Here is a 16,254-nt window from a genome sequence, read left to right as displayed (position 1 = left end):
GCCCGGGATTTACGGGAAATCGCGGGTTTTTGTTTGCAGGCGATTAAACCCCTTTCATTAAGCGTCTCTTCAAAAATGAAAACATTTTTGAAAACTACAAGTCTTATGCGTTTTAGTGGTGAAAAAATAAATTAAAAAATCGTTCTGGAAATGAGTTTACTCGCAGGGTACTTTCTTTGTATACATTCGACTATACGGGTCAAGCCCGGGATTTACGGGAAATCGCGGGTTTTCGTTTGCTGACAATGAAACCTCTTTCATTAAGCGTCTCATCAAAAATGAAAACATTTTTGAAACCTACAAGTCTCATGCGTTTTAGTGGTGAAAAAGTAATTTAAAAAATTGTTCGGGAAATGAGTTACTCCCTGGGTACTTTCTTTGTATACATTCGACTATACGGGCCAAGCCCGGGATTTACGGGAAATCGCGGGTTTTTGTTTGCCTGCGATTAAACTCCTTTCATTAAGCGTCTCATCAAAAATGAAAACATTTTTGAAGCCTACAAGTCTCATGCGTTTTAGTGGTGAAAAAGTAATTTAAAAAATTGTTCGGGAAATGAGTTACTCCCTGGGTACTTTCTTTGTATACATTCGACTATACGGGCCAAGCCCGGGATTTACGGGAAATCGCGGGTTTTTGTTTGCTGGCGATTAAACCCCTTTCATTAAGCGTCTCATCAAAAATGAAAACATTTTTGAAAACTACAAGTCTTTGCGTTTTAGTGGTGAAAAAGTAATTTAAAAAATCGTTCTGGAAATGAGTTTACTCACAGGGTACTTTCTTTGTATACATTCGACTATACAGGCCAAGCCCGGGATTTACGGGAAATCGCGGGTTTTCGTTTGCCGGCGATTAAACCCCTTTATTAAAGCGTCCTATCAAAAATGAAAACATTTTTGAAAACTACAATTCTTATGCGTTTTAGTGGTCAAAAAATAATTTAAAAAATCGTTCGGGAAGTGAGTTTACTTCCTGGGTACTTTCATTGTGTACATTCCACTGTACGGGCCAAGCCCGGGATTTACGGGAAATCGCAGGTTTTTGATTGCCGGCGATTAAACCCCTTTCATTAAGCGTCTCATCAAAAATGAAAACATTTTTGAAACCTACAAGTCTCATGCGTTTTAGTGGTGAAAAAATAATTTAAAAAGTTGTTCGGGAAAAGAGTTACTCCCTGGGTACTTTCTTTGTATACATTGGACTATACGGGCCAAGCCCGGGACTTACGGGAAATCGCGGGTTTTCGTTTGCCGGCGATTAAACTTCTTTTATTTAGCGTCTCATCAAAAATGAAAACACTTTTAAAAACTACAAGTCTCATGCGTTTTAGTGGTAAAAAAATAATTTAAAAAATCGTTCGGAAAATGTGTTTTCTCACAGGGTACTTTCTTTGTATACATTCGACTATACGGGCCAAGCCCGGGATTTACAAGAAATCGCGGGTTTTCGTTTGCCGGCGATGAAACCTCTTTCATTAAGCGTCTCATCAAAAATGAAAACATTTTTGAAACCTACAAGTCTCATGCGTTTTAGTGGTGAAAAAATAATTTAAAAAATTGTTCGGGAAATGAGTTACTCCCTGGGTACTTTCTTTGTATACATTCGACTATACGGGCCAACCCCGGGATTTACGGGAAATCGCGGGTTTTTGATTGCCGGCGATTAAACCCCTTTCATTAGGCGTCTCATAAAAAAGGAAAACATTTTTGAAACCTACAAGTCTCATGCGTTTTAGTGGTGAAAAAATAATTTAAAAAATCGTTCTGGAAATGAGTTTACTCGCAGGGTACTTTCTTTGTATACATTCGACTATACGGGTCAAGCCCGGGATTTACGGGAAATCGCGGGTTTTCGTTTGCTGACAATGAAACCTCTTTCATTAAGCGTCTCATCAAAAATGAAAACATTTTTGAAACCTACAAGTCTCATGCGTTTTAGTGGTGAAAAAGTAATTTAAAAAATTGTTCGGGAAATGAGTTACTCCCTGGGTACTTTCTTTGTATACATTCGACTATACGGGCCAAGCCCGGGATTTACGGGAAATCGCGGGTTTTTGTTTGCCTGCGATTAAACTCCTTTCATTAAGCGTCTCATCAAAAATGAAAACATTTTTGAAGCCTACAAGTCTCATGCGTTTTAGTGGTGAAAAAGTAATTTAAAAAATTGTTCGGGAAATGAGTTACTCCCTGGGTACTTTCTTTGTATACATTCGACTATACGGGCCAAGCCCGGGATTTACGGGAAATCGCGGGTTTTTGTTTGCTGGCGATTAAACCCCTTTCATTAAGCGTCTCATCAAAAATGAAAACATTTTTGAAAACTACAAGTCTTTGCGTTTTAGTGGTGAAAAAGTAATTTAAAAAATCGTTCTGGAAATGAGTTTACTCACAGGGTACTTTCTTTGTATACATTCGACTATACAGGCCAAGCCCGGGATTTACGGGAAATCGCGGGTTTTCGTTTGCCGGCGATTAAACCCCTTTATTAAAGCGTCCTATCAAAAATGAAAACATTTTTGAAAACTACAATTCTTATGCGTTTTAGTGGTCAAAAAATAATTTAAAAAATCGTTCGGGAAGTGAGTTTACTTCCTGGGTACTTTCATTGTGTACATTCCACTGTACGGGCCAAGCCCGGGATTTACGGGAAATCGCAGGTTTTTGATTGCCGGCGATTAAACCCCTTTCATTAAGCGTCTCATCAAAAATGAAAACATTTTTGAAACCTACAAGTCTCATGCGTTTTAGTGGTGAAAAAATAATTTAAAAAGTTGTTCGGGAAAAGAGTTACTCCCTGGGTACTTTCTTTGTATACATTGGACTATACGGGCCAAGCCCGGGACTTACGGGAAATCGCGGGTTTTCGTTTGCCGGCGATTAAACTTCTTTTATTTAGCGTCTCATCAAAAATGAAAACACTTTTAAAAACTACAAGTCTCATGCGTTTTAGTGGTAAAAAAATAATTTAAAAAATCGTTCGGAAAATGTGTTTACTCACAGGGTACTTTCTTTGTATACATTCGACTATACGGGCCAAGCCCGGGATTTACAAGAAATCGCGGGTTTTCGTTTGCCGGCGATGAAACCTCTTTCATTAAGCGTCTCATCAAAAATGAAAACATTTTTGAAACCTACAAGTCTCATGCGTTTTAGTGGTGAAAAAATAATTTAAAAAATTGTTCGGGAAATGAGTTACTCCCTGGGTACTTTCTTTGTATACATTCGACTATACGGGCCAACCCCGGGATTTACGGGAAATCGCGGGTTTTTGATTGCCGGCGATTAAACCCCTTTCATTAGGCGTCTCATAAAAAAGGAAAACATTTTTGAAACCTACAAGTCTCATGCGTTTTAGTGGTGAAAAAATAATTTAAAAAATCGTTCTGGAAATGAGTTTACTCACAGGGTACTTTCTTTGTATACATTCGACTATACGGGCCAAGCCCGGGATTTACAAGAAATCGCGGGTTTTCGTTTGCCGGCGATGAAACCTCTTTCATTAAGCGTCTCATCAAAAATGAAAACATTTTTGAAAACTACAAGTCTTTGCGTTTTAGTGGTGAAAAAGTAATTTAAAATATCGTTCTGGAAATGAGTTTACTCACAGGGTACTTTCTTTGTATACATTCGACTATACGGGCCAAGCCCGGGATTTACGGGAAATCGCGGGTTTTCGTTTGCCGGCGATTAAACCCCTTTTTTAAAGCGTCCTATCAAAAATGAAAACATTTTTGAAAACTGCAATTCTCATGCGTTTTAGTGGTAAAAAGATAATTTAAAAAATCGTTCGGAAAATGTGTTTACTCACAGGATACTTTCTTTGTATACATTCGACTATACGGGCCAAGCCCGGGATTTACAAGAAATTGCGGGTTTTCGTTTGCCGGCGATGAAACCTCTTTCATTAAGCGTCTCATCAAAAATGAAAACATTTTTGAAACCTACAAGTCTCATGCGTTTTAGTGGTGAAAAAATAATTTAAAAAATTGTTCGGGAAATGAGTTACTCCCTGGGTACTTTCTTTGTATACATTCGACTATACGGGCCAACCCCGGGATTTACGGGAAATCGCGGGTTTTTGATTGCCGGCGATTAAACCCCTTTCATTAGGCGTCTCATCAAAAATGAAAACATTTTTGAAACCTACAAGTCTCATGCGTTTTAGTGGTGAAAAAATAATTTAAAAAATCGTTCTGGAAATGAGTTTACTCACAGGGTACTTTCTTTGTATACATTCGACTATACGGGCCAAGCCCGGGATTTACAAGAAATCGCGGGTTTTCGTTTGCCGGCGATGAAACCTCTTTCATTAAGCGTCTCATCAAAAATGAAAACATTATTGAAACCTACAAGTCTCATGCGTTTTAGTGGTGAAAAAGTAATTTAAAAAATTGTTCGGGAGATGAGTTACTCCCTGGGTACTTTCTTTGTATACATTCGACTATACGGGCCAAGCCCGGGATTTACGGGAAATCGCGGGTTTTTGTTTGCCGGCGATTAAACCCCTTTCATTAAGCGTCTCATCAAAAATGAAAACATTTTTGAAAACTACAAGTCTTTGCGTTTTAGTGGTGAAAAAGTAATTTAAAAAATCGTTCTGGAAATGAGTTTACTCACAGGGTACTTTCTTTGTATACATTCGACTATACGGGCCAAGCCCGGGATTTACGGGAAATCGCTGGTTTTCGTTTGCCGGCGATTAAACCCCTTTTTTAAAGCGTCCTATCAAAAATGAAAACATTTTTGAAAACTACAATTCTCATGCGTTTTAGTGGTGAAAAAATAATTTAAAAAATCGTTCGGGAAATGAGTTTACTTCCTGGGTACTTTCATTGTGTACATTCGACTGTACGGGCCAAGCCCGGGATTTACGGGAAATCGCGGGTTTTTGTTTGCCGGCGATTAAACCACTTTCATTAAATGTCTCATCAAAAATGAAAACATTTCTGAAAACTACAAGTCTCATACGTTTTAGTAGTGAAAAATTAATTTAAAAAATCGTTCGGGAAATGAGTTTAGTCCCTGGGTACTTTCTTTGTATACTTTTGACTATACGGGCTGAGTCCGGGATTTACGGGAAATCGCGGGTTTTCGTTTACCGGCGATTAAACGTTCTTTATTCAGCGTCTCATCAAAAATGAAAACATTTCTGGAAACTACAAGTCTCATCCGTTTCAGTGGTGAAAAAATAATTTAAAAAATCGTTCGGGAAATGAGTTTACTCCCTGGGTACTTTCTTTGTATACATTTGACTATACGGGCCGAGTCCGGGATTTACGGGAAATCGCGGGTTTTCGTTTGCCGGCGATGAAACCTCTTACATTAAGCGTCTCATCAAAAATGAAAACATTTTTGAAACCTACAAGTCTCATGCGTTTTAGTGGTGAAAAAATAATTTAAAAAATTGTTTGGGAAATGAGTTACTCCCTGGGTACTTTCTTTGTATACATTCGACTATACGGGCCAAGCCCGGGATTTACGGGAAATCGCGGGTTTTTGATTGCCGGCGATTAAATCCCTTTCATTAATCGTCTCATCAAAAATGAAAACATTTTTGCAACCTACAAGTCTCATGCGTTTTAGTGGTGAAAAAATAATTTTAAAAATTGTTCGGGAAAAGAGTTACTCCCTGGGTACTTTCTTTGTATACATTCGACTATACGGGCCAAGCCCGGGATTTACGGGAAATCGCGGGTTTTTGTTTTCCGGCGATTAAACCCCTTTCATTAAGCGTCTCATCAAAAATGAAAACATTTTTGAAACCTACAAGTCTCATGCGTTTTAGTGGTGAAAAAATATTTTTAAAAATTGTTCGGGAAAAGAGTTACTCCCTGGGTACTTTCTTTGTATACATTCGACTATACGGGCCAAGCCCGGGATTTACGGGAAATCGCGGGTTTTCGTTTGCCGGCGATTAAACCCCTTTCTTAAAGCGTCCTATCAAAAATGAAAACATTTTTGAAAACTACAATTCTCATGCGTTTTAGTGGTGAAAAAATAATTTAAAAAATCGTTTGGGAAATGAGTTTACTTCCTGGGTACTTTCATTGTGTACATTCGACTGTACGGGCCAAGCCCGGGATTTACGGGAAATCGCGGGTTTTTGTTTGCCGGCGATTAAACCACTTTCATTAAATGTCTCATCAAAAATGAAAACATTTCTGGAAACTACAAGTCTCATCCGTTTCAGTGGTGAAAAAATAATTTAAAAAATCGTTCGGGAAATGAGTTTAGTCCCTGGGTACTTTCTTTGTATACTTTTGACTATACGGGCTGAGTCCGGGATTTACGGGAAATCGCGGGTTTTCGTTTACCGGCGATTAAACGTCCTTTATTCAGCGTCTCATCAAAAATGAAAACATTTCTGGAAACTACAAGTCTCATCCGTTTCAGTGGTGAAAAAATAATTTAAAAAATCGTTCGGGAAATGAGTTTACTCCCTGGGTACTTTCTTTGTATACATTTGACTATACGGGCCGAGTCCGGGATTTACGGGAAATCGCGGGTTTTCGTTTGCCGGCGATGAAACCTCTTTCATTAAGCGTCTCATCAAAAATGAAAACATTTTTGAAACCTACAAGTCTCATGCGTTTTAGTGGTGAAAAAGTAATTTAAAAAATTGTTCGGGAAATGAGTTAATCCCTGGGTACTTTCTTTGTATACATTCGACTATACGGGCCAAGCCCGGGATTTACGGGAAATCGCGGGTTTTTGTTTGCCGGCGATTAAACCCCTTTCATTAAGCGTCTCATCAAAAATGAAAACATTTTTGAAACCTACAAGTCTCATGCGTTTTAGTGGTGAAAAAATAATTTTAAAAATTGTTCGGGAAAAGAGTTACTCCCTGGGTACTTTCTTTGTATACATTCGACTATACGGGCCAAGCCCGGGATTTACGGGAAATCGCGGGTTTTCGTTTGCCGGCGATTAAACCCCTTTCTTAAAGCGTCCTATCAAAAATGAAAACATTTTTGAAAACTACAATTCTCATGCGTTTTAGTGGTGAAAAAATAATTTAGAAAATCGGTCGGGAAATGAGTTTACTTCCTGGGTACTTTCATTGTGTACATTCGACTGTACGGGCCAAGCCCGGGATTTACGGGAAATCGCGGGTTTTTGTTTGCCGGCGATTAAACCACTTTCATTAAATGTCTCATCAAAAATGAAAACATTTCTGAAAACTACAAATCTCATGCGTTTTAGTAGTGAAAAATTAATTTAAAAAATCGTTCGGGAAATGAGTTTAGTCCCTGGGTACTTTCTTTGTATACTTTTGACTATACGGGCTGAGTCCGGGATTTACGGGAAATCGCGGGTTTTCGTTTACCGGCGATTAAACGTCCTTTATTTAGCGTCTCATCAAAAATGAAAACATTTCTAAAAACTACAAGTCTCATGCGTTTCAGTGGTGAAAAAATAAATTAAAAAATCGTTCGGGAAATGAGTTTACTCCCTGGGTACTTTCTTTGTATACATTCGACTATACGGGCCAAGCCCGGGATTTACGGGAAATCGCGGGTTTTTGATTGCCGGCGATTAAACCCCTTTCATTAAGCGTCTCATCAAAAATGAAAACATTTTTGAAACCTACAAGTCTCATGCGTTTTAGTGGTGAAAAAATAATTTTAAAAATTGCTCGGGAAAAGAGTTACTCCCTGGGTACTTTCTTTGTATACATTCGACTATACGGGCCAAGCCCGGGATTTACGGGAAATCGCGGGTTTTTGTTTGCCGGCGATTAAACCCCTTTCATTAAGCGTCTCATCAAAAATGAAAACATTTTTGAAAACTACAAGTCTTATGCGTTTTAGTGGTGAAAAAATAATTTAAAAAATCGTTCTGGAAATGAGTTTACTCACAGGGTACTTTCTTTGTATACATTCGAATATACGGGCCAAGCCCGGGATTTACGGGAAATTGCGGGTTTTCGTTTGCCGGCGATGAAACCTCTTTCATTAAGCGTCTCATCAAAAATGAAAACATTTTTGAAACCTACAAGTCTCATGCGTTTTAGTGGTGAAAAAGTAATTTAAAAAATTGTTCGGGAAATGAGTTACTCCCTGGGTACTTTCTTTGTATACATTCGACTATACGGGCCAAGCCCGGGATTTACGGGAAATCGCGGGTTTTTGTTTGCCGGCGATTAAACCCCTTTCATTAAGCGTCTCATCAAAAATGAAAACATTTTTGAAACCTACAAGTCTCATGCGTTTTAGTGGTGAAAAAATAATTTAAAACGTTGTTCGGGAAAAGAGTTACTCCCTGGGTACTTTCTTTGTATACATTCGACTATACGGGCCAAGCCCGGGATTTACGGGAAATCGCGGGTTTTTGTTTGCCGGCGATTAAACCCCTTTTATTAAGCGTCTCATCAAAAATGAAAACATTTTTGAAAACTACAAGTCTTATGCGTTTTAGTGGTGAAAAAATAATTTAAAAAATCGTTCTGGAAATGAGTTTACTCACAGGGTACTTTCTTTGTATACATTCGACTATACGGGCCAAGCCCGGGATTTACGGGAAATCGCGGGTTTTCGTTTGCCGGCGATTAAACTTCTTTTAATAAGCGTCTCATCAAAAATGAAAACATTTTTGAAAACTACAAGTCTCATGCGTTTTAGTGGTGAAAAAGTAATTTAAAAAACTGTTCGGGAAATGAGTTACTCCCTGGGTACTTTCTTTGTATACATTCGACTATACGGGCCAAGCGCGGGATTTACGGGAAATCGCGGGTTTTTGTTTGCCGGCGATTAAACCCCTTTCATTAAGCGTCTCATCAAAAATGAAAACATTTTTGAAAACTACAAGTCTTTGCGTTTTAGTGGTGAAAAAGTAATTGAAAAAATCGTTCTGGACATGAGTTTACTCACAGGGTACTTTCTTTGTATACATTCCACTATACGGGCCAAGACCGGGATTTACGGGAAATCGCGGGTTTTCGTTTGCCGGCGATTAAACCCCTTTCTTAAAGCGTCCTATCAAAAATGAAAACATTTTTGAAAACTACAATTCTCATGCGTTTTAGTGGTGAAAAAATAATTTAAAAAATCGTTCGGCAAATGAGTTTACTTTCTGGGTACTTTCATTGTGTACATTCGACTGTACGGGCCAAGCCCGGGATTTACGGGAAATCGCGGGTTTTTGTTTGCCGGCGATTAAACCACTTTCATTAAATGTCTCATCAAAAATGAAAACATTTCTGAAAACTACAAGTCTCATGCGTTTTAGTAGTGAAAAAATAATTTGAAAAATCGTTCGGGAAATGAGTTTAGTCCCTGGGTACTTTCTTTGTATACTTTTGACTATACGGGCTGAGTCCGGGATTTACGGTAAATCGCGGGTTTTCGTTTACAGGCGATTAAACGTCCTTTATTTAGCGTCTCATCAAAAATGAAAACATTTCTGAAAACTACAAGTCTCATGCGTTTCAGTGGTGAAAAAATAATTTAAAAAATCGTTCGGGAAATGAGTTTACTCCCTGGGTACTTTCTTTGTATACATTTGACTATACGGGCCGAGTCCGGGATTTACGGGAAATCGCGGGTTTTCGTTTGCCGGCGATGAAACCTCTTACATTAAGCGTCTCATCAAAAATGAAAACATTTTTGAAACCTACAAGTCTCATGAGTTTTAGTGGTGAAAAAATAATTTAAAAAATTGTTCGGGAAATGAGTTACTCCCTGGGTACTTTCTTTGTATACATTCGACTATACGGGCCAAGCCCGGGATTTACGGGAAATCGCGGGTTTTCGTTTGCCAGCGATGAAACCTCTTTCATTAAGCGTCTCATCAAAAATGAAAACATTTTTGAAACCTACAAGTCTCATGCGTTTTAGTGGTGAAAAAGTAATTTAAAAAATTGTTCGGGAAATGAGTTACTCCCTGGGTACTTTCTTTGTATACATTCGACTATACGGACCAAGCGCGGGATTTACGGGAAATCGCGGGTTTTTGTTTGCCGGCGATTAAACCCCTTTCATTAAGCGTCTCATCAAAAATGAAAACATTTTTGAAAACTACAAGTCTTTGCGTTTTAGTGGTGAAAAAGTAATTTAAAAAATCGTTCTGGACATGAGTTTACTCACAGGGTACTTTCTTTGTATACATTCGACTATACGGGCCAAGACCGGGATTTACGGGAAATCGCGGGTTTTCGTTTGCCGGCGATTAAACCCCTTTCTTAAAGCGTCCTATCAAAAATGAAAACATTTTTGAAAACTACAATTCTCATGCGTTTTAGTGGTGAAAAAATAATTTAAAAAATCGTTCGGCAAATGAGTTTACTTCCTGGGTACTTTCATTGTGTACATTCGACTGTACGGGCCAAGCCCGGGATTTACGGGAAATCGCGGGTTTTTGTTTGCCGGCGATTAAACCACTTTCATTAAATGTCTCATCAAAAATGAAAACATTTCTGAAAACTACAAGTCTCATGCGTTTCAGTGGTGAAAAAATAATTTAAAAAATCGTTCGGGAAATGAGTTTACTCCCTGGGTACTTTCTTTGTATACATTTGACTATACGGGCCGAGTCCGGGATTTACGGGAAATCGCGGGTTTTCGTTTGCCGGCGATGAAACCTCTTACATTAAGCGTCTCATCAAAAATGAAAACATTTTTGAAACCTACAAGTCTCATGCGTTTAAGTGGTGAAAAAATAATTTAAAAAATTGTTCGGGAAATGAGTTACTCCCTGGGTACTTTCTTTGTATACATTCGACTATACGGGCCAAGCCCGGGATTTACGGGAAATCGCGGGTTTTCGTTTGCCGGCGATGAAACCTCTTTCATTAAGCGTCTCATCAAAAATGAAAACATTTTTGAAACCTACAAGTCTCATGCGTTTTAGTGGTGAAAAAGTAATTTAAAAAATTGTTCGGGAAATGAGTTACTCCCTGGGTACTTTCTTTGTATACATTCGACTATACGGGCCAAGCCCGGGATTTACGGGAAATCGCGGGTTTTCGTTTGCCGGCGATGAAACCTCTTTCATTAAGCGTCTCATCAAAAATGAAAACATTTTTGAAACCTACAAGTCTCATGCGTTTTAGTGGTGAAAAAATAATTTAAAACGTTGTTCGGGAAAAGAGTTACTCCCTGGGTACTTTCTTTGTATACATTCGACTATACGGGCCAAGCCCGGGATTTACGGGAAATCGCGGGTTTTTGTTTGCCGGCGATTAAACCCCTTTCATTAAGCGTCTCATCAAAAATGAAAACATTTTTGAAAACTACAAGTCTTATGCGTTTTAGTGGTGAAAAAATAATTTAAAAAATCGTTCTGGAAATGAGTTTACTCACAGGGTACTTTCTTTGTATACATTCGACTATACGGGCCAAGCCCGGGATTTACGGGAAATCGCGGGTTTTCGTTTGCCGGCGATTAAACTTCTTTTAATAAGCGTCTCATCAAAAATGAAAACATTTTTGAAAACTACAAGTCTCATGCGTTTTAGTGGTGAAAAAGTAATTTAAAAAACTGTTCGGGAAATGAGTTACTCCCTGGGTACTTTCTTTGTATACATTCGACTATACGGGCCAAGCCCGGGATTTACGGGAAATCGCGGGTTTTCGTTTGCCGGCGATGAAACCTCTTTCATTAAGCGTCTCATCAAAAATGAAAACATTTTTGAAACCTACAAGTCTCATGCGTTTTAGTGGTGAAAAAGTAATTTAAAAAATTGTTCGGGAAATGAGTTACTCCCTGGGTACTTTCTTTGTATACATTCGACTATACGGGCCAAGCGCGGGATTTACGGGAAATCGCGGGTTTTTGTTTGCCGGCGATTAAACCCCTTTCATTAAGCGTCTCATCAAAAATGAAAACATTTTTGAAAACTACAAGTCTTTGCGTTTTAGTGGTGAAAAAGTAATTTAAAAAATCGTTCTGGACATGAGTTTACTCACAGGGTACTTTCTTTGTATACATTCGACTATACGGGCCAAGACCGGGATTTACGGGAAATCGCGGGTTTTCGTTTGCCGGCGATTAAACCCCTTTCTTAAAGCGTCCTATCAAAAATGAAAACATTTTTGAAAACTACAATTCTCATGCGTTTTAGTGGTGAAAAAATAATTTAAAAAATCGTTCGGCAAATGAGTTTACTTCCTGGGTACTTTCATTGTGTACATTCGACTGTACGGGCCAAGCCCGGGATTTACGGGAAATCGCGGGTTTTTGTTTGCCGGCGATTAAACCACTTTCATTAAATGTCTCATCAAAAATGAAAACATTTCTGAAAACTACAAGTCTCATGCGTTTCAGTGGTGAAAAAATAATTTAAAAAATCGTTCGGGAAATGAGTTTACTCCCTGGGTACTTTCTTTGTATACATTTGACTATACGGGCCGAGTCCGGGATTTACGGGAAATCGCGGGTTTTCGTTTGCCGGCGATGAAACCTCTTACATTAAGCGTCTCATCAAAAATGAAAACATTTTTGAAACCTACAAGTCTCATGCGTTTTAGTGGTGAAAAAATAATTTAAAAAATTGTTCGGGAAATGAGTTACTCCCTGGGTACTTTCTTTGCATACATTCGACTATACGGGCCAAGCCCGGGATTTACGGGAAATCGCGGGTTTTCGTTTGCCGGCGATGAAACCTCTTTCATTAAGCGTCTCATCAAAAATGAAAACATTTTTGAAACCTACAAGTCTCATGCGTTTTAGTGGTGAAAAAGTAATTTAAAAAATTGTTCGGGAAATGAGTTACTCCCTGGGTACTTTCTTTGTATACATTCGACTATACGGGCCAAGCCCGGGATTTACGGGAAATCGCGGGTTTTCGTTTGCCGGCGATGAAACCTCTTTCATTAAGCGTCTCATCAAAAATGAAAACATTTTTGAAACCTACAAGTCTCATGCGTTTTAGTGGTGAAAAAGTAATTTAAAAAATTGTTCGGGAAATGAGTTACTCCCTGGGTACTTTCTTTGTATACATTCGACTATACCGGCCAAGCCCGGGATTTACAGGAAATCGCGGGTTTTTGTTTGCCGGCGATTAAACCCCTTTCATTAAGCGTCTCATCAAAAATGAAAACATTTTTGAAACCTACAAGTCTCATGCGTTTTAGTGGTGAAAAAATAATTTAAAACGTTGTTCGGGAAAAGAGTTACTCCCTGGGTACTTTCTTTGTATACATTTGACTATACGGGCCGAGTCCGGGATTTACGGGAAATCGCGGGTTTTCGTTTGCCGGCGATGAAACCTCTTTCATTAAGCGTCTCATCAAAAATGAAAACATTTTTGAAACCTACAAGTCTCATGCGTTTTAGTGGTGAAAAGTAATTTAAAAAATTGTTCGGGAAATGAGTTACTCCCTGGGTACTTTCTTTGTATACATTCGACTATACGGGCCAAGCCCGGGATTTACGGGAAATCGCGGGTTTTCGTTTGCCGGCGATGAAACCTCTTTCATTAAGCGTCTCATCAAAAATGAAAACATTTTTGAAACCTACAAGTCTCATGCGTTTTAGTGGTGAAAAAGTAATTTAAAAAATTGTTCGGGAAATGAGTTACTCCCTGGGTACTTTCTTTGTATACATTCGACTATACGGGCCAAGCCCGGGATTTACGGGAAATCGCGGATTTTTGTTTGCCGGCGATTAAACCCCTTTCATTAAGCGTCTCATGAAAAATGAAAACATTTTTGAAACCTACAAGTCTCATGCGTTTTAGTGGTGAAAAAATAATTTAAAACGTTGTTCGGGAAAAGAGTTACTCCCTGGGTACTTTCTTTGTATACATTCGACTATACGGGCCAAGCCCGGGATTTACGGGAAATCGCGGGTTTTTGTTTGCCGGCGATTAAACCCCTTTCATTAAGCGTCTCATCAAAAATGAAAACATTTTTGAAAACTACAAGTCTTATGCGTTTTAGTGGTGAAAAAATAATTTAAAAAATCGTTCTGGAAATGAGTTTACTCACAGGGTACTTTCTTTGTATACATTCGACTATACGGGCCAAGCCCGGGATTTACGGGAAACCGCGGGTTTTCGTTTGCCGGCGATTAAACTTCTTTTAATAAGCGTCTCATCAAAAATGAAAACATTTTTGAAAACTACAAGTCTCATGCGTTTTAGTGGTGAAAAAGTAATTTAAAAAACTGTTCGGGAAATGAGTTACTCCCTGGGCACTTTCTTTGTATACATTCGACTATACGGGCCAAGCGCGGGATTTACGGGAAATCGCGGGTTTTTGTTTGCCGGCGATTAAACCCCTTTCATTAAGCGTCTCATCAAAAATGAAAACATTTTTGAAAACTACAAGTCTTTGCGTTTTAGTGGTGAAAAAGTAATTTAAAAAATCGTTCTGGACATGAGTTTACTCACAGGGTACTTTCTTTGTATACATTCGACTATACGGGCCAAGACCGGGATTTACGGGAAATCGCGGGTTTTCGTTTGCCGGCGATTAAACCCCTTTCTTAAAGCGTCCTATCAAAAATGAAAACATTTTTGAAAACTACAATTCTCATGCGTTTTAGTGGTGAAAAAATAATTTAAAAAATCGTTCGGCAAATGAGTTTACTTCCTGGGTACTTTCATTGTGTACATTCGACTGTACGGGCCAAGCCCGGGATTTACGGGAAATCGCGGGTTTTTGTTTGCCGGCGATTAAACCACTTTCATTAAATGTCTCATCAAAAATGAAAACATTTCTGAAAACTACAAGTCTCATGCGTTTTAGTAGTGAAAAAATAATTTAAAAAATCGTTCGGGAAATGAGTTTAGTCCCTGGGTACTTTCTTTGTATACTTTTGACTATACGGGCTGAGTCCGGGATTTACGGTAAATCGCGGGTTTTCGTTTACAGGCGATTAAACGTCCTTTATTTAGCGTCTCATCAAAAATGAAAACATTTCTGAAAACTACAATTCTCATGCGTTTCAGTGGTGAAAAAATAATTTAAAAAATCGTTCGGGAAATGAGTTTACTCCCTGGGTACTTTCTTTGTATACATTTGACTATACGGGCCGAGTCCGGGATTTACGGGAAATCGCGGGTTTTCGTTTGCCGGCGATGAAACCTCTTTCATTAAGCGTCTCATCAAAAATGAAAACATTTTTGAAACCTACAAGTCTCATGCGTTTTAGTGGTGAAAAATAATTTAAAACGTTGTTCGGGAAAAGAGTTACTCCCTGGGTACTTTCTTTGTATACATTCGACTATACGGGCCAAAACTGGGATTTACGGGAAATCGCGGGTTTTCTTTTGCCGGCGATTTAACTTCTTTTAATAAGCGTCTCATCAAAAATGAAAACATTTTTGAAAACTACAAGTCTCATGCGTTTTAGTGGTCAAAAAAGTAATTTAAAAAATTGTTCGGGAAATAAGTTACTCCCTGGGTACTTTCTTTGTATACATTCGACTATACGGGCCAAGCCCGGGATTTACGGGAAATCGCGGGTTTTTGTTTGCCGGCGATTAAACCCCTTTCATTAAGCGTCTCATCAAAAATGAAAACATTTTTGAAAACTACAAGTCTTTGCGTTTTAGTGGTGAAAAAGTAATTTAAAAAATCGTTCTGGAAATGAGTTTACTCACAGGGTACTTTCTTTGTATACATTCGACTATACGGGCCAAGCCCGGGATTTACGGGAAATCGCGGGTTTTCGTTTGCCGGCGAGTAAACCTCTTTCATTAAGCGTCTCATCAAAAATGAAAACATTTTTGAAAACTACAAGTCTCATGCGTTTTAGTGGTGAAAAAATAATTTAAAAAATCGTTCGGGAAATGAGTTTACTCCCTGGGTACTTTCTTTGTATACTTTTGACTATACGGGCCGAGTCCGGGATTTACGGGAAATCGCGGGTTTTCGTTTGCCGGCGATTAAACTTCTTTTATTCAGCGTCTCATCAAAAATGAAAACATTTTTGAAAACTACAAGTCTTATGCGTTTTAGTGGTGAAAAAATAATTTAAAAAATCGTTCTGGAAATGAGTTTACTCACAGGGTACTTTCTTTGTATACATTCGAATATGCGGGCCAAGCCCGGGATTTACGGGAAATCGCGGGTTTTCGTTTGCCGGCGATGAAACCTCTTTCATTAAGCGTCTCTTCAAAAATGAAAACATTTTTGAAACCTACAAGTGTCATGCGTTTTAGTGGTGAAAAAGTAATTTAAAAAATTGTTCGGGAAATGAGTTACTCCCTGGGTACTTTCTTTGTATACATTCGACTATACGGGCCAAGCCCGGGATTTACGGGAAATCGCGGGTTTTTGTTTGCCGGCGATTAAACCCCTTTCATTAA

This window comes from Hydractinia symbiolongicarpus, chromosome 10, assembly GCF_029227915.1.
Source record: "Hydractinia symbiolongicarpus strain clone_291-10 chromosome 10, HSymV2.1, whole genome shotgun sequence".
NCBI classification, from domain to species: Eukaryota; Metazoa; Cnidaria; class Hydrozoa; order Anthoathecata; family Hydractiniidae; genus Hydractinia; species Hydractinia symbiolongicarpus.
This window is presented reverse-complemented; position numbering follows the sequence as displayed.